This window comes from Triturus cristatus, chromosome 4_2 (assembly GCF_964204655.1).
Source record: "Triturus cristatus chromosome 4_2, aTriCri1.1, whole genome shotgun sequence".
Taxonomy (NCBI): Eukaryota; Metazoa; Chordata; class Amphibia; order Caudata; family Salamandridae; genus Triturus; species Triturus cristatus.
Window position 1 is genome coordinate 703,393,253 of NC_140586.1, and position 22,159 is coordinate 703,415,411.

A 22,159-nucleotide genomic window follows, 5' to 3' on the forward strand; every position below is an offset into this window, starting at 1 on the left:
ACATCAGCTTCAGAACATACAAATGAACACAACTGTAGCGGTCTAGTTGTTACCGCGTCACGCAGACGTGACGCCGGCACGGCGCGTTGGCGCCGGATGCGCGCGCAGAGCTAGCGCGGAGGCGGGGAGAGTGAACGCGCTGCGGCAAGGGCACAGAGGGTTGGCCGGCGCTCCTCGGAGTAACTGCTTGTGTGATATCCCAATAAACACAGCGGAAAGAATCACACGTGTCTTGAGTGCTTTATATTGACAACTTCACAGTGGCGACGAGGTCGGGACGAAAACCGGACCGGCGGGAAGCACAGCAGAGGGCAACACCCCACGTGGCCCCGTGAGTCGAAGGAGGACGCGTTACCAGGCTACTAGGCCCGAACAGAACACCGCACAGGCCGCCTGGAGCGGTGAGGGAGCCACGGGACACGCCCTAGCCGACCGCGCAGGTCGAACCAAAGCACAGAGCAACCGAGGAGCGTGGCAGAGCCACGGAACAGCACCCGAACGACATACAGGCTGCAGGGACGACACCGTCCACAACAGCCACAAGCATACGAGCCGCCTTCGCACGTAATCAGGCACAGAGAGCGCTGCACTGGCTACCAAAGAGGAAGAAGAGGGGTCCAGTGACAAGAGCCCCCAGAGGATTAAGCACACAAGAAACAACGATAACACCCCAGGTAGCCCCCCGAGCAAAGCTAGTGACGGAACGAGCACCAAGGAAGCAAAGATGAGCTCCCCTGCAGGGTATGCGATAGCACCGGTGCAATTCCTAACGAAACCTGGTGAACCAATGATGAAATGGGAAGATTGGAAGGAATATATAGACAATTTTATAGGGGTCTTGGAGGACGAGAACGAAGAAAAATTCACCCCTCAGAGGAAAAAACGCATCCTACTACTAAACCTAGGGCCAGAAGGACTGAGGATATACAAGAGCCTGGTACCCACGAAGAGGGAAGACACAGACGATGATGTATATGCGCACGCGGTGGAAGACCTAGATGAGCGATACCGCCCCACCGTATGTGTCTCAGTAGATAGATACAATTTTCAGCAAAGGAAACAAAAAGTGGGGGAGTCCATCGAAGAGTACGTAGCAGCATTACGGAAGCTAGCAGCCCCGTGCAGGTATGCACTGTGGGAAGACGAATTCATAAAGGACCAGGTGATCATGCACACCACCAGTGCAAATGTGCAAGACAAGCTGTGGGCGAGCGGGGACACCACACTCAAAGAAGTAATGGTCATAGTGAAGAGGGCTGAACTCTCAAAGAGGTGCGCCGAGGCTACCAGGAAAGAAACGGTCACCCCAACCATGGTGAACAGGATACAAGAGGGAGACCACCGCAGGGACCAGAAACCCAAACCAACCATAGCCAAAGGGACCAGCAGATGGCAAGGGAAGCAAGCGGACAGTGAGAATAAGAAAACATGCTACAGGTGCGGAAGTTGGTCCCACGAAGCCCACGACAGACGGTGCCCGGCCTTCAGAGCAAAATGCATGCACTGCGGCATAATGGGACACTATGAGAAGGTGTGTCGGAAGAAACAGCAGAAAGGAGTGGTGAAATATATGGACCAAAGCACAGAAGATCAGGAAGAGGCCACGGAGGAAGAGGTGGTTACTGTCTTGTGTATATACGATCAGGTACTGAGCGTGGACGCCAAGAGATCCACCAAACCGGTCCTAGAGATGTCCATGGGTGGCATAACAATTTCGGTCGTGGCAGACACCGGATCCCCATTCACCATCATACAGAGAGCAGTGTGGGTAGATCAATTCCAAAATGAGTTGGGCCCTGGCCTGGAGAAACTGGACATACGACCGGTAACATATAATGGGGATCGCATTCCCATGCTAGGCTTCCGACGGTTACTGTTTGAGTTCAGAGGTCGATCAGCATGGTGCAAACTGTATGTGGCCGAGAAAGGACCCTCCGTCCTGGGATGGTTAGACCAGGGCGACCTGGGCATAAAACTCGACCCTGGGGGGAAGGAACAGATCCTGCTCACAGACCAGGAGGAAGGGCCGGACATGGATCGATGGAAAAAGAACTACCCAAAAGTGTTCGGGGGCGCAGTAGGAAAAATGGAGAAATTCCAACACAAAATAGTACTTAAGGAAGGAGCCACACCAGTAGCACATAAAGTGAGGAATGTGCCCATTGCAGTGAGGGAAGCTGTCCAGACAGAACTTCAAGATCTGGAGAAGAAGGGCATCATAGAACCCATAACCTGTGCTGAATGGCTGGCGCCTTTGGTGGTTGTGATGAAACCCAACGGGAAGGTCAGACTCTGTGTGGACTTGAGGGAACTCAACAAGAACATAGTGGTGGAGAAATTTCCCCTTCCCAAGATAGAGGAAATGCTGGCGAGAACCAGAGGAGTCCAGTGGTACTCAACAATCGACCTCACGTCAGCCTACCACCAGGTAGCGCTACACCCGGACAGCAAAAGTCTCACATCGTTCATTACCCCGTTTGGGTGCTACAGGTTTTGTCGCATGCCGTTCGGATTGGCCTCAGCGGCGGCCGTCTTCCAAAAGATGATGCACCAACTGTTCAGAGACTGCAAAGATGTACAGTACTTCCAGGACGACATACTAGTGATGGGCAGAGATAGAAGGGACCATGACCGGACACTAGATAAGGTACTACGGACGCTAGAAGCCAAAGGCCTCACGGCGGAATGGTCGAAATGCCGTTTGGGACTACAGTCAGTGACCTATTTAGGCCACGAAATAGGGCAACAGGGGATCACACCCAAGAGGGAGAACGTGAAGGCCATTGTTGAAGCACCGCCACCCAAGAACAAGGAGGAGGTTAGATCATTCCTGGGGATGGCGGAGTACTACAGCAAGTTTGTGGTACAATTCGCATCCAAAACCTACAACTTGAGGAGGCTGACCAGAGAAAGCACGGTGTTCCAATGGACACCGGAGGCCCAAGCGGAATTTGAAGTCATTAAGAAGGGGATCCTGGAAGCAATACCACTCAAGGGGTATGACCCACAAGGCGTCACCATACTCATCACGGACGCCAGCGACAAGGGGTTAGGTGCTGTACTTATGCAAGACCGAGGAAGTGGGGACATGGAAACAATAAGTTTCGCCTCCAGAGCGCTGACGGAGACAGAAGGCAAGTACAGCGTCATTGAGAAAGAGATGTTGGCGGTAGTGTGGGCCATGACGAGATTCCGCCAGTTCCTATGGGGTACCCGATTCCTGCTCAAAACGGACCACAAGCCATTGGTGAAGGTTTTAACGTCTTGCGGACACGCCAGCGCCACGCCCAGGATATCGAAGATGTCCTTAAAATTGTTGGAATTCAGGTATGACGTGGAGTACATCCCTGGCAACAAGAACCGAGTGGCGGACTACCTGAGCCGAGCGGCGGCCATGGAGCCGGGAGAAGAGGACCCAGCGGATAGAGGAGAGATGGTGGCTCTCATAGAAGACCAAGAGAAGATCATCAGCATACAAGAGTGGATGGAAGCGTATGAAGAAGATGCTGACCTAAGGGAGGCAAAAGTGCACATCACCCAAGGGTGGCCTGATAAGAAAAAGGTGAAACCCAACCTCAAACCCTTCTATGAGGTGAGAGAAGAACTGACGGTGGGAGACGAGGGCATATTCATTTACCGGGGAGAGAGAGTAATCCCCCCGACGAACCTCATCAACAGGTTGCTGGACTTATTGCATGTCGGCCACCTGGGGATTGGGAAACTCAAGGCCAGATCGAAACAGAACTACTGGTGGCCAGGCATGGACATGAGAGCAGAGAGACACGTCAGAGAGTGTCCCCAATGCCAAGGGGCCGACAAAACGTTGAGGCCCTTACGCCCAGCACTGGGGAAATTCGACACTCCCTCAAACCCCTGGGAAGAGTTGTCGATAGATATTTTAGGGCCGGTGCTGGATGACCAGAGCGTACAGAAATATGTGTGTGTTCTCATCGACCGTTACTCCAAATGGCCAGAGATAAAAGTGAGTGAATCCATGGACACGGAGAACATCCTGGAGTTCTTATCGGAGACATTCACCCGCGAGGGAATTCCCAAGTCCATCTTAAGTGATAATGGGCCCCAGTTCAAATCTGAGAAATGGAACCAGTTCATGGAGAGAAATGGCATCTTGGTAAAGCACACGGCCATTTACCATCCAGCAGGGAACGGTCTAGTGGAACGATTTAACAGGGTGGTGATGGGAGCCATACAAGCGGCCATCACCTGCAACAAAGACTGGAAGAAGGCGGTGGAGAATATGGTATGGGCCTACCGAATAACGCCCACGAGTACGGGGTTCAGCCCGTTCCAAATATTGAGAGGGCGGGAACCCTTCACGCACGACAACAGAATCTGGAAGGAGAAGGTAGTGACCAGTGAATGGTCTCCGGCGGTCGTAAGAGCAAATCTGGAGAGAGCACAAGCCATCTACACCAATAATTACAACAAGAGGAGGAATGTGAAGGACACTCGGTTAGAGAGAGGAGAATGGGTGAGAGTAAAATTGGCTACCCTACAAAGGAAAGGAGACAGCAAGTACAGCAAGCCCATGCAGGTCAAGGAAGTGTACGATAGAGCGGCCCTGCTCAGCGATGGGAATGTGTGGTCGCAGGACCGCATGGCCCGGTGCAACAAGATATTGAGATGGGAGCAGTGGGAACCGGAAGGTGAAAGCACGAAAGAAGTGGACGAAAGGAACAAGGCGAGTGGAAGTGAAGAAAGGGAAGAAGCGGAAGCTGGAGAGGAGCAAGTAGGAGATCAAAGGGGTGAGACACCAGAGGCAGATATGGACAGACCGAGAGGTAACATGAACAGTGGAGGAGAGATGAATGTAGGAGCAGAACGTGAAGAAACACAGAGCCAAGTGACTCGAGAGTGCAGTGGTAAGGTGACCAGGAGCGGTAGACAAGTTGTAAGGCCCTCCAGGTTCCAAGACTTTGAACTGGACTGCGAATTGTAAGTGATTGAACTTTGGGTTGGAAAAAGGGGGAGATATGTAGCGGTCTAGTTGTTACCGCGTCACGCAGACGTGACGCCGGCACGGCGCGTTGGCGCCAGATGCGCGCGCAGAGCTAGCGCGGAGGCGGGGAGAGTGAACGCGCTGCGGCAAGGGCACAGAGGGTTGGCCGGCGCTCCTCGGAGTAACTGCTTGTGTGATATCCCAATAAACACAGCGGAAAGAATCACACGTGTCTTGAGTGCTTTATATTGACAACTTTACAACAACGAGAAGGGTCACATGCATACAATGTTTTTAGATACCTTTTACCACCCGCACAGATCTGATCATCACTAAATCAGTGCGCGATGAATACAAAGTCCCACAATTCCAACCCCAGAAGAGACATATTTCTGAAAATGGATATTTTATTTTGTTCGACGGGTACAGACCAACGGGATCACCGTAGATTCTTCAGGGTTATTGATCAGGTTTAAATACTTTGTTAATGACATCACTTTCGGTATAGTATTAAGGGAGCACTGGGCGGATCCTTAATGAATTCCTTTGAGACTGGTGGGTCCAAAGTCTGTTTCCAGCTCTCGCGCTCTACCAATGTGTAGCCGAGTGTGCCCTGCAGATTGATAAACACAGGGCACCTTTACAAAATTATTGGGCCCAGTTCGCGGTTAAAATCCCTCATCAACGGCACACACAAGAGGCACTCCTTGACGCTGCACTGCTATTTGCAGTTCGATGTTGAATGAGTATTTATAAAGTGCGAACGAATGCTCGAAGGCCTCAAGGCGCTAATGCGGTTAGTCTACTACAGGAAGGGAAAGTAAAGAGGAATGAATGAATGAGCAATTTATACAGCATGAACGAATGCATATGGTTTGGTGCTGAAGGCCTATCACGGTCCGGTCCATCATATCCAAGTCATCTGCGCAAAGAAAGATGTTAATATACATTTGCTTGACCTTTGGGTGAAAACAACTTTGGAGTCAGATCAAATGAACATGGTGGACAAGGTTCTTCATGGGTCGGACTGAGACATAAAATTGGACCAATCACCAATATGAAAAAGTGACCCCGATTAGTGAATTAGATAGCCAAAAAAAGCAGCCCATGTTTGCAAATTAGTGTTTTCCAATGTATGGAAGACTACAGGGACATGTGCTTATGCAGGCAATAGTAGTTTTAATAATTGGAAAATCAACAGTAAAATCCGTCCCAGCAGACTGTAAACAGGTCCATAGACAGCCAAAAACTGCCCCACGCACTGACCTGTCAGACCAGCCCGTCGTGCCCGTCCCAATTGCCCTATAAGCAAGCCAATCCACACTATGCCCTTCACAGACCGAAAAAGCACATGCGGTCTAGCAACAAGAGACTTCCAATGTGACAAGTCTTCAAGAAACCTGGCAATAATCTTTGCTGCACTATCCAATAATGATATCAATCAGTACGACGCTGCTCATCTCAAAGGCCTTTTTTGTACATTGAGCCTAATTTGGATGTAGGTCGGAAAGCCTCCGACCACATGCCAGCGGCTTTCCAACCGAAATCCGTTTCAGATCTGACGGCCATATTAGAATGACGTTGTTTGGATTTGAAACAGTCTGGTCAATCTGACTGGCTTCCGACCGGCACCTTGAGCTCGTCGAACAGTTGGAACTGCCACATAATCCCATACGGACGGTGTTTCCGCCGTCGGGATTACGATGTTGGTTTCCGACAGGCTTTCCATGCCGGACTCTGACATGGAAATCCTGTCGGAAAGCATCTTTGGGGCCCCTAGCAGGGCCCCCTCCTTCTGCAGCCTCCAGTTGGGGGCACCTATGGTGCCTCCTGTAGATTCCTGCACCGTGAGGTGCCTGCCACATGGTGCAGGGATTTATAGTAACTCCCATTTCTCTATGGGAGCTTGTGCTTCGGCCAGTTTCCGACCTCTGCACAAGCTCCCATAGGGAAATGGGAGTCTGCGACTGTACCATGAGCTGTTGCATCACGAGGTTGGCTGGTTCCGAAACCACAGGGATGTCCGTTGGAGGCAACTCCGAACGACATCTTAATCAGGCCCATACAGTTTTACAATACTACCAGCACATAGGAAATTAATATGGCCAGAACTCACAATTTAAACAAAAAAAGAGGGAGATAAATAAATAGCAACCATTTAGGAAACGGTTTAATGACAGCACTCGGCGCTCATACATTGCCCAGGGCTAAGTATGCTTTTAAAGACTAGAACATTTTTAGTAATTTAACAATGTCAATAGTGCAAGTGTTTAGGGGTCTACCATATAATATTAATTAGTCTCAGGTGACGTGGTCACGTCATAAGATTGAAAGATGAGGTGCCTGGAGAATGGGATACATTCGATGAGCCAAGAGACAACAGGAGCCAAAAACCACACGGATCACTATTTCGCATTTTGGCTCCCATCATTCAGCAGGCAAGATAATGAGTTGAACACATTTTAGACTTGATTAGTTATGTGTGCTCCTTAATTCCTTGTCAAATCCCTTCAATGTTTCCAGTGTCTCAATCATAAATGTTGGCGCAGAAAGGGTTGCAAAAGGAACGAGGGGGGGGGGGGGGGGCAGAGCGCGGCCAACATCAAACCAGCGTAATCTCTTGATCTTTATTTTACGTTTGCAAATAACAGAAATTGGTTCAACATTCGCAACTGTGGTGTTGCTGCATTCCACATTTGAATGCATCCTGCATCTTTATTAGGTAATATGGAATTCAGGGTTGTGGGTGTTCTGGGAAAGGGAGATGGATTTGAGCCTTGATATGTAATTTTGTACTTGCTGTCATGTACTAGGAGAGTTGCCAGTAAAGCTTATCTACTTCATACTGGAGTTGTACTTTACCAACTGGCGACGAGCGGCAACTCTGCAGGAACCTACGCGTAAAGTGAAGAAACTAAAGAGGAGGAAAGAAAATTAAAAGTAGTAAGAAACGTAAAACTTGAAATAAAGGAGAATTACCTGAAGATTTGAAGGTGAGCTACAGGTGAATGAAACGCGGCGCTTGGAGGATGCGAGGAAATTGAGTAAAAAGGCATCATGTACAAGCTGAAGAAGTCGCGTGACGGAGTATCAGTTGGAGTGGAAGGAAGACTGCGAGCGCGGTCTTGCAAGGAGAGCGGGAGTGGCGGCCTACATTGATTGGGAACAAAATATCAGCGTGGTGACGTCACGCGCAAGGAGCGGCCATTTTAGAAAAGGAAATTGCTGGAAAACTAACAACGGCAAGAAATCAGTGCGTGAATGACTGAAGAAACACCGCATTTTACACATCGGTGATTTACACACCGGATTTAAAGGAATTGTGAAGCGGATTAAGTTTTTAAAGAAAATATGAGTTTTAAAGAAGAAATTTGCAGTGCGTTCACTCACGGTGATGCGCACACCTGCGAGAGTTATTTGAAACAACTGGCGAGCCATACATTTTACATCGATGTCAAAAAGAATTGAGTGCATACACTCACGGTGATGCGCACACCTGTGACTATTTATACACTGAAGGATTAATAAGATTGTGCGTTATTAGTGGACGTTTCTGTGAGCTTTTGTTGAGGAGCAATTACAAAATTGGGTAATATTTATTATTTAAAAAAAAAATGTGTGCAGCACAGACATTCACATTAACACCTCCAATTGCATTTCTACCAGAACCAGGTGAGCCACGCATGAAGTGGCAGCAATGGAAAAACTACTTTATAAATGACATGGTTACAATTAACAGTGAAAGTCTTACACCAGATATTAAGAAAGGTATCATTATACAATATAACCAAATGGAAATGAGAATGCATTAGAAGATTTAAGAAAAGTATATGCACCTACAGTTTGTATTGCTATTGATAGATACAAATGTTTACGCAGTAAACAAGAACAAAGTGAGACGATTGATGATTACTTAGCAAATTTGAAAAAAATGGTGGTACCTTGTAGATTTGGTCCATTACAAGAAGAATTAATTAGTGATCAGATCATTATGCTTACTAATAATAAGAGGGTGCAGGAAAGGTTATGGTCCATGGGTGATGGCACTTTATTCAAAGTGCTGGCGGTTGTGAGGATGGCTAAAATATCCTTGAGATGCGCAAAAGCGGCATTAGAGGAGGGTAAGGAACGAGAAGAAGTATGTGCATGAATAAAAAGAAATATAATAAAACTGTGAGCAAAAAGGATTTAAGTAATAAAACACAAGATTACAAGGAGCAAAAGAAATCAAGTGTTCCTGTTAGAGTAGATGTCAAGAAAGATGTGCAAGGTGTTCTGAGCTGCTACAGATGTGGAAGTCGTGATCATTTGGCTAATAGTAGATTCTGTAGAGCAAGGGATCAAAAGTGTGCAAATTGTGGTCTCGTTGGACATTTTGCACATGCGTGCAAAAGGAAGGATATCAGAACGAGAGTTAAATATGTGACATAGAAACACAAAGAAAATGACACTGAAGAGGAGTGTTCTGAAAAGGATAATGTAGTAATTCTGGTTAAGGATGCAGTTTTAGATGTTAAGAGTCAAGGAAGGAGTAAACCGTCCTGAGAGATAGTTGTTGCAGGTGTTCAGGTCATTCTGGTGGCAGATTCAGGGTCACCTTACACTATAGTCAATTTAGAGATGTGGAAGGAAAAATGTGTAAATGCAATTGGAGAAGAACTCAAATCTTGTGACATTAAACCTGAGAGTTTCACGGAGGAAGCTATACACATGGTGGGGTACAGGGATGTTTTGTTTGTTTTTATAATCAAGAACATTTTCCATCATCAATGGATCCTACTCATCAAAATAATTCTGTTCTATTCAGCACAAGTCCTGTGATATAGGTGAATATCGTAGGAAAGATGCAGGAGCCTCTTCTGTATCGAGCAGGATCTTTATTACAGAGCATGGACAAAGCGTACACCACAACCGCTGACCGGACACCAACTGCCCCAGCTAGAATTCCCCCTTCAGCAACACGCTAGTACTAAGAACCCCACAAGCGTTCTAGGATCAGAACTGGGAAAGGACACAGAGGAAAGGCTTGAAGAACACTAGAAGTAGGGTAAGCACAAACATAGCTAATATGTATTTACAACACATCTTCTTCCCTAAAACCAGAACAAACAGACAATATGTCCTAAGATACAGTTAAACATAATTAACATAAATAGTCATTCAAATAAGCCGGAGGCCTGCGAGACCTCACAGCCCTGGACTCCTCAGAGTGACTAAAATCATTGTTAGCACCAGCTTGACTCTGCACATCAAATGAACTACAAGCATCACCACCACCATCCTCCCTACAACGGCTTGCACTCTGACCCGGAGTATAACCCTCCGGAGTGGACAACAAATAGCCACTACTGGACAGAACTGGTTTTGCAGACAACATGGAATCCTCAGCTGAAACAGGCTTACTATACAATGCTACCCTTCGAAGGTTCCATTTCTCCCCATTGTCAAGAACAACATAATGTTGAAAAACCTTCTTCACCACATGAGGACCCCTAAATTTCGAAAGTCCCTTGGCCACTCTCCCCGATTTAACTTTAACCCAGTCACCCTCAGCAATCGTTTTCCCAGTTTTCACACTTGCCTCCTGCTGAGCGCACCCAAGAAGAGAATCTTTAATCCAAGAGGGTGCTAGTTTGGTGCCAGGACGTCTCCCCCGCATGAGTTCAAAAGGCGACTTAGAGTCCTCTTTATGAACCGTGGTCCTATACGCCCACACCATATTTTTGACCATTTCATCCGCAAACCCTCCTGAAACACACGACATCTGAATGATCCCCTTAACCACTCTATTAGCTCTCTCACACACACCATTCGCTTGCGGATTATATAAGGAAGTGCGGTGATGAGTCACACCACACCCAGTTAAAAACACCTGCATTTTCTGAGACGTTAATTGAGTACCATTATCCGTGATTAAAACTGAAGGATAACCCTCATTCAGGAAGATGCCTTTTAAAAACTGTATAGTACAGTCAGTGGTTATATCCTTAACAAATTCCACAGCAAGCCACTTTGAATAAACATCAATTATCACAATGGCAAACCGTTGACTGAATGGCAATTCGTCCATTGGACCTATAAAATCCAGACTCACACTATGCCATGGTACATCCGGACTGACAATGTGGCTCCGCGTTGCATTAGACCCAACCTTGAGTCTCTTTTCGCTGTCTCTACACACTGAGCAATTCTCCACCCACGAAGTCACCTGTGAATCCATGGCCGGCCACCAGAAATCCACTTTCAATCTACGCTGTGTGAGTGTTTGCCCTAAATGACCTTCATGTGCCAATTTTACAATTTTGTGTCTTAAACCATATGGCGGAACGTATCTATCGCCTCTCATTAGAATACCATCCCCATACAATGATAACTCATCCAACACTTTAATGAATGGTCGCACTGGTGGCTGGACACAACTCTCCCGTCGGGAACCTAACTTCACCAAGTCGATCACCCTCTGCAGGACTATGTCTTTACCCATAGCATCCAGCCACTCCTCTTTAGTAAAACTGCCATCGCTCAAGGCTACAACATCCTGAATAACGGCAACAGCCCCATCCTTGTATACATCAGAAAACTCCTTCAATGTATCATCTCCCTTAATAGGAAGCCTTGATAAACAGTCTGCCTGTACATTACGCCACCCTTGAACATAGAAAATATCATACTGATACTCCTGAAGCTTTGAAGCTAATCTTGCTAATCTTGGTGAAACCTTTCCGGCTCCCCCTGGAGACAAAACCTTTAACAAAGGCTTGTGGTCAGTTTTAAGCTGGAATTTTGTTCCCCACAAATATGTCCTGAAGTATTGGACACCCCAAGCAGCAGCCAATGCCTCTTTCTCTCACAGAATAATTCTGTTCAGATGACGAAAGGGTACGAGAGGCAAAAGCAATGGTCTTCTCACCCTCCTGCCATTTCTGCAACAAAATTGCACCAATTCCAGTGGCGCTAGCATCCACCATTAATATGGATGTGAGACTGATATCAAAGGGAGTTAACACATTTGCCTGACACAACTCTCTTTATCGAATTAAAACATTCCTCGTGGCAAGCATTCCAACAAAATTTCACCCCCTTTTTGAGTAACGATCTCAGAGTCATAGTTTTACTTGAAAAATTCTCCACAAACTTTGAATAGAACTCTATGAGTCCCATAAAAGACCTAAGTTGCTCCTTGTCCGTGGGACGGGGAGCCATTTTTATAGCTTCAATCAAATCTTTCTTCGGCTTAACACCCTGCGCAGATATCTCATAACCCAAATACTCTATGTTTTGTACAAGGAAACAACACTTCTCCTTACGCAAAGTCAACCCAGCATCTTGAATTCTTCCTAACACACTTTTAAGTACCTCGTTGTGTTCCGTAATCGTATCTCCAAATACAAGTATGTCATCCTGGAAGAACACCGCTTTTTTAATCCCTTTAAAAATCTCAGTGACCATGCGTTGAAACACACTAGCTGCAGAGCTTAAACCAAACGGGAGTCTCGTGAACTGAAAGGTACCCTCGGTAGTGATGAATGCTGTAAGACCCTTCGACTCATCATGAAGACGGATTTGGTGATATGCACTCTTTAAATCTAATTTCGAGAAAAACTTAGCCCCTTGCAAAGTTGAGACCAGCTCGCCAATGTTTGGCAGGGGAAAAGTATCAGCCACCACATACTTATTCAGCGATCTCAAATCCACACAGAATCTGATTTTGCCATCAGCCTTCTGCGTGATGACGACCGGAGATACCCACGAAGATGCTTCTACTGGTTCGATGACACCACCCTGTAACATCTCCTCAATCACTTTCTTAACCTCATCCTTCACTGAAAGTGGGACTCGCCTCACCTTATGTTGTACGGGAACTGTGCCATGCTTTATGACTATCTTGTGAACGTACCCCTTCAACTCTCCCAACTCATCTCTAAACACATTCCCTGCTCCGTTAAGTATATCACTGAGGGTGTACTCATCTACTACCATGACTTGATTGGGTGCTCTCGGGTTCACTATAATATGTAGGTCATATTGATGAATCCAACCCAGGATTGGTGGACCATCAACTGCAACATATACCTTCCCTTTAATTGACCTTCCTTCAAAATGAATATCTGCATCAAAGTACCCCAACAAATCTATCCTCTCTCCTTGGTAACCAGTTGGAGAGATATCACTCTCCTTTAAGGAGATATCACCCCACTCACCTCTGAATAAAGGCTCGGGAATGATTGTGTGTCTTGAACCCGTATCAACCATCAGGGTCACCTTACGGTTATTGATCACAAACTCTGTTTTTGGTCTCACTTCTCTTTTCTCATTACAACTATATATACAATCATCCTCCACACTCAATATTTTATCTTTTTCACGCTTTAACTCCATGGGTTCGTCTTCGACAATGGCTACACTAGCATTCCCCTTAGTCCTACACATCCTTGAGAAATGTCCCAACCTCCCACACTTGAGACACTCTTTGTTATTCGCAAAACAGAATTTTGCGTCAGAATTATGGCTACTACTACCACATCTGGAACAACCTCTGTTGCTAGGGTTTTTCCCAAAATTGCTTTTCTTTAAGGGATTCTTCCCTTTATATCTCATCACACCCACAGCCTCTTCATAACCTGATTCACACTCCATCTTTGTTTTCTCAGTCACCACTGAAATCGCACTCTGTTGTGGACTGCATTTTTCTAACTCTTTCATACACTTTTCCGATTCCTCCACCACTTTGGCTAAATCTATAGCCACTTTCAATGACGGATTCTTAGCCGCCCACAGCCTCTCCTGTGTCTTTCTATTGTTGCACTGCACTATGAGTTGATCCCGTATCAACTCATCACTCATTGCCCCAAAGTTACACTTGATAGATAATTCCCTAAGGCGTGCAACAAAGTCATCTATCGATTCTTCCGTGCGCTGTTTGTGAGTATAAAATGTATATCTATTCATTACGAGGTTCTCTTCTTTACCAAACCTCACTTCCAGTCTTGTTACAGCCTCCTTATACTCATTAGGAATGGGTTGCCCGCTAGCTTGCAACGCTTGAGGAAGGTACTGAAATTCTCGTTGTCCCTCTTTGCCAAGGGCACTCAGAAGGAGTGCTTTCTTCCGTTTAGCAGCAAAATCCTGACCATCCAAGGCGTCCAAGTAATTTTCAAACATGCGTATCCAATCTTCCCAAGAGATTGATGGTGCCCCTGGTTCACTAAGGAACTGAGGTGGTAAGGTCACATTGACTTGTTGATTTGCTTGCTGTGACATGCCGTCGTCAATATGGACAAGAGTGAAGAAATAATGTCTTTGAAGATTTTGTCAAGGACCACCCAAAATTATCACACACCTCACTTTAGAATACACCAAAACAGTATTTCACATATATCTATGGGTGTAACTGTACACCCTACTTTCGTAAAGTTCTGTTTGCCAACACCTTTTTTTTTTATTGTTGAGTTGCTAGTTAGCTGCTTCTTTTCCCTTTTAATTTATTTATCTTGGGACCCTCTTATTGGCTCCTCGCTATGCGTGCGAAATCTCCCTCGTTTTTTCCTGGTTACAGGCTTCTAATTCCGTTTTCTTCGATATTGTTCCTGTCCCAATCCAAGATGGCCGCTTGTTAGCGCGAGACTATGACGTTGCGCAACCTCGCAGTATCGGCATGTCACTGACTCAGACGCGAAGTGCTGCTGCTAGGCAACGCTCAATGAGAGAGTTCGCGCCCCTTAGCATGGTTTACGCAATAAGCTTGTCGCCTAGCAACGCTTGAAGTTATTGCGTGCTCGCGCTGTTACGTAGAGCTACGCTGCTGCTTGGTTGCGCTTCAACTCGAGACCGCTAAAAAGATTCGACCAACTCACGGTTCGTCGAGTGACGTCACTTTTGCTCGCAAATGTCGCCAAATCGCCTCTTTCACTGAGAAATGTTCGGTTTCAGAGCATCACTCCCTCATGCCATTAGTATTGCTCCGCACGTCGTGAATTCTTTTTGGTCGTTGTCGCTCGTTTTCCATCCGCTCCGTAAAGATCAATGGATTCGCTCCCACGTCCAGTCTGCAACTCAACTCGTCGCCAAATTGATATATCGTAGGAAAGATGCAGGAGCCTCTTCTGTATCAAGCAGGATCTTTATTACAGAGCATGGACAAAGCGTACACCACAACCGCTGACCGGACACCAACTGCCCCAGCTAGAATTCCCCCTTCAGCAACACGCTAGTACTAAGAACCCCACAAGCGTTCTAGGATCAGAACTGGGAAAGGACACAGAGGAAAGGCTTGAAGAACACTAGAAGTAGGGTAAGTACAAACATAGCTAATATGTATTTACAACATCCTGCTCATCATCAGAATGCTGTATTTTCTTTTTCGCTGCCATGTTATGACTAACACAGCCTCCTTCTGTTGTCTTCATGTTTACAGGACATTGGACAATAAGTTACAGAAATTGTGCAAGGTTTGCTTCTAATCCACAGGAGCACCTGAAAGGCTTTACAGCTTGGTAACTCCAGGAGATCCACAGCCTTGTCGTGACATAAGACATGAAGTTGTAGTGTCGGGGTAGAAATACAGGAGTCAGGTACCGTGTAGATTGCCTCAAAAAGAGTTTATTCCAAGAGAATAGGTACAAATGTCAAGGACCCACAGCCAACGCCAGTTGCTCAGGAGAAAGCCCAGAGGTTCCGATTTTTCTCCTAGCAACTAGAGAAGGAACGTGGAACAGAATGAACATTCTATAAATACAAGGAAAGAAATACTAAAACGTCACAACAGTGAATGTAAGCAACATTACAACAGTTGATGTAAGCACAATACTACAGAAGTGTTCCCTAAGATAAAGTGTACTGGGTACGGCTATATTTTGTAAAGTGTCCGTTTAAGTCCCGGGGCCAAGAGCCTCTCTCCTTATGCATTACGAATAAGTGAAACAAACACTGGATGTATTGGCTTTGTCCATTTTTTTAGTCATGTTGTATGTACTGTGCAGCAAGGCTGAAAGTTAAAAACAAAATTGCTGGCAGGAACAAAGAGGGAGAGGGGAGGCAACACTTAGGGTAGGCGGGTGGCAAAAAATGCTATGATGCAGCCAGTGGTGTTCGGAACATATTGCCTTTTGTTTGTTATGGCCGGTGCGCAGGGCAACACGGACAACGGAGGCAGGGCAGACAAGGGAGGGGAAACATGGGCAGTGGAAGGAGAGAGGGGGTAAAGTGCTGTGAAGCAGCCTGTGGTGTCAGAGTCAGTGTCTTTTTGTTATGGCAGGTGGGAGGAGGGCAACATGCACAACGGAGGGAGAAACAAAGTTGCCCCTTTTGTCAAACTTTGTATACAACTTTTCACAAGTTCTTATTGGTATGATATATGTTGTAAATGTGTCTCTGTTGTGTACATGGTTGCCATGTCTTCCTTGCTTGGCAACCATGTTCTCGGCACGGACTTTTCATTCATCTTCTATTCTAGAGTGTAAGGTCTGTGCCATGCTCCATGAGTCAGTTGGTGGCTGGACTTTGATGGCATTGGATGCTCCCTGGTGATGCTGTATTTCTATTCAATAAATTACTTATTTCTTCCTTACTACTTGTGTGGATTACTCAACAATTTGGCGATGAGGATGGTTTGGAATCTGGAGCGACCTGCATCGTGACGATCATTTCCTGCTTCCACGTAAGAACGCACCTGTGTTCCAACTCGTCACCTTGCTTTGGCGTCAGGAACGTAAGTTTGCGTCATTACGTTCTCCCACGCAACATGCCGCCATCTTTGTTTTTAAGTGTCGCTTAGCAACCCCAGCCACAGCCTCTACGCAACACAATACACTTTTTCACGCAACGTGTTGCCTTCAATGTTTCAAGCGTTACCTAGCAGCTCCAGTCGAGACTTTCACAGCGCGATTTTTATCTCATCTGCTAATCTTACGTGTGCGCTGCCTACAATCGGTAAGATACTGTACGAGCTACCCTCACAATATTGGAGCATATTCGCAGTTATTTGTGGTAACCTCATTACATTTTACAGTTTTTACCTACTATTTACATACAGTGAATTTGCCTCTTTAATTTTAAAGGTTGAAGTTTGGATGCTGTTATTCTCCTTTACTCAGCGAACAATTCCCTTTACATAACGTTTGATTGCTTTACCTCAACATGTCAATGCAGCATTACAATCTAGCGCCTCTCCAGTGTTTTTGGCCTGCTGGCACTTCTCCTTGCATGAAGTGGCCAGAATGGAAAGCATACTTTATCAACTATATTGATACTCTTGATGTTCAGGGAAAAATGTCTCCGGCTCACAAAAAAAGAATTTTCTTACACTCTGTTGGACCGGAAGGGCTTAAAGCTTACAGTCAAATGATAAGAGTTGGTGGGGGTAGTGATCAAAATGTGATTAAAGCTTCTCTCAATTACTTTGACCGTTATTTTCCCCCTAAAGTGTGCATTGGCATTACAAGGTACACATTTTTCCAACATAAGCAAGATGCTGATGAGTTTATTGATGGTTATGTTTCCGCTTTAAGAACTCTTTCCCTCGATTGTCAATTTGAGAATTTACAAGAAGACTTTATAAGGGATCAAGTAATTATGCATGTTAGAGATACTTCTGTCCAAGATAGATTGTGGATCAATGGAGATGCTAAATTGGAGGATATTTTAGCTATAGTTAGGCAGGCTGAAATGTCATGTAGAAGTGCGAAAGAGGTTAGAGCAGTGATAAAGCTAGTACTGTTGTAGCTAAAGTTGTTAATACCAGTCTTAATTTTAATACCAAAATACAAAGCACCCCAAATGAACACAATAATTAACCTGATTAGGATACATTTAAATGTTATCGGTGTGGCAGTAAAGCTCACTTAGCCAACAATAAGAATTGTCCTGCCATCAAGCAGAAATGTTCAGTCTGTGGAGTTTTTGGACACTTTTCTAATGAACCTGATGGGGTGACAATGATGAGAAGGATACGGATTCATATTTATTAAACATTACAGAACCCTCTTCTGTCATTTTGAACATTGCTAACTCTGTAGTCAAGAAGAAAACCATTTGCAACATGACTATTGGAGGTACAGAGATACAGATGTATGCTGGTTCAGGCTCTCCATACTCTATAGTTAATCAAAACATTTGGAATTCAAAATTTAGAGAGAAACTTGGGTCCGGTTTAGATCCCTCTGAAATCAACCCTAAAGGATATTCCAGGGTAAGGATAGATATTATTGGATCTCGTTCAGGTTCAAGGACCGTGAATGTGTGGCAAGATTGTATGTCTCTAAACAAGGACCGTCTGTTTTAGTATGGTTCGAGCAAGGACAATGTAATATTATCCTTAACCCTAATAACCCCGATCCTGTCATGGTGCTAGGAGGTGTGGAAGATTACAGCAAAACTCTGTTGAACAAATTTCCTGAAGTATTCAGAGATGACATAGGTGAATGGACAAACTTTAGGCACAAAATAATCTTGAAGGAAAATTGCTGTCCCAAAATCTTTAAAGCAAGAAATATTCCCATTGCGGTAAGAAAAGAAGTAGAAAAGGAACTAGACAAATTGGTGGAGAGCAATATTATTGAGAAGATTGAATCCTCGGAGTGGGTTTCCCCCCCATTTTCGTTACCAGACGGGCCAATGGTAATATCAGATGGTGTATTGATTTGCATCACCTGAATAGTAATATTATAGTTGACCAATTCCCCTTACCAAGGATTTCTGAAATGTTGGCACTGGTAGGTGCATTGATCTTTCTGCCGCTTATCATCAAATCGTACTTGATGAGAATTGTAAAAAATTCACTGCATTTGTTACACCCTTTGGGTGTTACCAGTTCAAAAGAATGCCCTTTGGCCTTGCGTCAGCGACAGCTGTTTTTCCGCGGATTATGCGCAACATCTTTGGGGATTGTAAAAATGCGGTGTTTTTTCAGGACGATATTCTTGTATTCACCAACATCAAAGTTGATCGTGATCTTGCTTTGGAGATGGTTCTAGGAAAATTATCTTCTAATGGTTTGACTGTAAAGCATGTCAAGTATAAATATGGGGTAACATCAGTGACTTATCTAGGTCATGTACTTGGTGAGGAGGGTATCAGACCCAAGCCAGAGCAGGTTGAAGAAATTCGATTAGCTCCCTCCCCTATTTCAAAAGATGATGTAAGGTCATTCTTAGGCTTGACTCAATTGTACGCTAAATACAGACCAAATTTGTAATGTAGAGTATTCAATATTAGGCAACTACTAAAGAACAAAAGCAAATTTACATGGAGTGAAGAGTGCGAGAAAGAGTTCAAAGATGTAAAATATGCCATTGAAAATGCTACCGCCCTTTATAGTTTTGACCCTCTCCTCTCTTGTGTTATCACTACGGATGCCAGCTCAAAGGGCTTAGGAGCTGTGCTCGCACAGAAGTTAGTGAAGGGGGGAGAAACCATTTTTAATTATGCCTCCAGGACTCTTACCCCTTCGGAGGAAAAATATTCAACCATTGAGAGGGAAACTTTGGCTTGTGTGTGGGCTTTGGAGCACTTTAGGGTGTTTGTCTGGGGCAAGAAATGTGAGATATGCAGCGATCATAAACCCTTAGTACGTTTACTCACTACTGATGGTATGATGAATGCCTCTGCCAGAATTGCCAGAATGTCCATGAGACTACAGGATTTTATTTATAAAATTGTGTATGACCCTGGTAAGGAGAACGTCACAGCTGATTTCTTATCTAGACTTCCCTTGCCCATTAAATAACATGTTCATAATCCCTGGGACGATTTTCAAATTGCCCTTGTACATGAGGATCCCCTACCCATCAAAAGTGAAGAATGGACTACAGAATACATGAATGACCAGACTTTACAAAAAATTCAGAAATGTATTCTAGAGGGTTGGCCTCCTAAGGAAGATTTCACTCCTGAACTCAAAAGCTTTTAGGAGGTGAGGACGGAATTGTCTGTTTCCAACTGTACCATTTGGAGGGGAGACCGAGCTATACCTCCTATTGGTATGAGACACACTATCACTCTTCATGGTCATGATGGTCATAATGGTATTGTAAGGACCAAGCAGTCAATAAAAAAATCATTTTGGTGGCCATGATTAGACTTCTTTGCGAAGCGTATCGCTAGAGTGTGTCACCTGTGCCAATGCTGACAAGTCCTTAAAGACTCTCAAACCCAATATGGGTGAACATTGTGCTCCAAATGGACCCTGGGAAACTATTGCAATGGACATTATGGGCCCTATTGGCCCCAAGAGCAAATTCATTATATATAGCTACCATAGATATTTTCTCAAAGTGGCCCATTATAAAAATTATTAAGAGTGTGAACACTGATTCTGTGCTGCTATTTCTTGATTGCATGTTTACCGAGGATGGTCTACCCATTCGTGTCATCACAACAACAGGGTACAGTTCATTTCCAACAAGGCCAAAGATTATTTTTAAAAAGTTGGTGTTATACATTGTACCACATCTTTATACAACCCTTGTGGTAATGGTATCATTCAGATATTCAGTAGGGTACTTAAAAACACTATACAGTTCATTGGAGTTGAGAATAACAAATGGGAATTCCAAGTAGTAAAAACCGTTTGGAGGTATAGGACCACTCCCAATGACATGACTAATTGTTCCCCTTTCGAAATCATGAGGGGAAGATTACCAAGGATCAAAAGTAATCCTTCTTGGTTAATAACTTCCACCAGAAGTCATATTGACTTAGATTTAGTTAAAAAAAAGTATTGAAAAAACCCATGTGATCAATAAGCATAGTTTTGACTTCCAGAAAGGTTCCAAATGTGACCCTATTGTCCAGGTTAGCATGCTAGTTTAAGTCAAAAAACCTTGGAGAGTTCCAAAGGGTCAAAGTCCATTCATGGTACCATTTGTTGTAAAAGACGTTTTGAAAAATTCAGTTAGACTTTCCAATGGGAAAGTATGGAATCTTAGCAGAATTGCTATACTTAAAGGTAACAAAGACTTATTTTGTGAGGAATGCATTGCACCCAAGCACAATTTTGACATTGAGACATTGTCAGCAGTGGTTCTGTAGATCCTGTTGACATTCAACATAGTGGTGAACAGTGTATTTCTGTTCCTACTGAACCTACTGACTCCAGCAGTTCTCATGTCAATGATACTGTATCAATCATTCATTTGTAAAGCGCACTACATACCCGCGAGGGTCTCAAGGCGCTGGGGGGAGGAGGGGGGGGGGCGCTACTGATCGAACAGCCAGGTCTTGAGTGTTCTCCTGAAGGTCAGCAGGTCTTAGGTCTGTCGTAGGCTCAGTGGGAGGGTGTTCCATGTTTTGGCGGCGAGGTGGGAGAAGGATCTCCCGCCGGTGGTAGCTCTTCGGATGCGCGGGACGGTGGCTAGTGAGCGGTCGGCAGAACGGAGCTGGCGGTTGGGGATCTAGAAGGAGAGTCGTCTGTTGAGGTAGGCAGGGCCGGTCTTGTGGAGTGCCTTGTGTGTGTGGATGAGGAGCTTGAAGGATATCCTCTTGTTGACGGGGAGCCAGTGCAGGTTTCTCAGGTGGGGGTGATGTGGCCGTGGCGTGGTACATCGAGGATCAGTCGTGCCGAGGCGTTTTGGATGAGTTGTAGTCCTTTGATGAGCTTAGTCGAGGCTCCCGCGTAGAGGGCGTTTCCGTAGTCGAGTCTGCTGCTGTCGAGGGCCTGGGTGACTGTCTTTCTTGTATCTGTTGGGATCAATCTGTGGATCTTGCGGAGCATGCAAAGGGTGTTGAAACAGGAGGAGGAGATGGCGTGGACTTGCTTGGACATTGAGAGCGTTGAGTCGAGGATGATTCCCAGGTTGGGTGCGTGGTCTGTGGTTGTTGGGGCTACCCCCAGTGCCGTCGGCCACCAGGAGTCGTCCCAGGCTGAAGGGTTGGAGCCGAGGATGAGGACCCCCTGTCTTGTCCGAGTTCAGCTTCAGGCGGCTGATCTTCATCCAGTCGGTGACGGCCTTCATTCCTTCATGGAGGTTGGCTTTGGCGGTGATGGGGTCCTTGGTGAGGGAGAGGATCAGTTGAGGGTCGTCGGCGTAGGAGATTATGTTGAGGTTGTGCTGTCAGGCGATGTGTGCAAGCGGGGTCATGTAGATGTTGAACAGTGTCGGGCTGAGGGAGGATCCCCGGGGTACGCCGCAGATGATCTCGGAGGCTTCGGATGAGAATGGGCGGACGCTCTAGGTTCTGCCTGAGAGGAAGGATGTGGTCCAT

At 45.5% G+C, this 22,159-nt stretch overlaps 1 protein-coding gene across 15 annotated transcripts in view; it reads right to left on the reverse strand.

Moving 5' to 3' along the window:
• Positions 1–22,159, reverse strand: part of ACOT11 (acyl-CoA thioesterase 11) — a 749,239-nt gene that overhangs the window by 284,910 nt on the left and 442,170 nt on the right. The gene's annotated exons all lie outside the window — the stretch shown is intronic.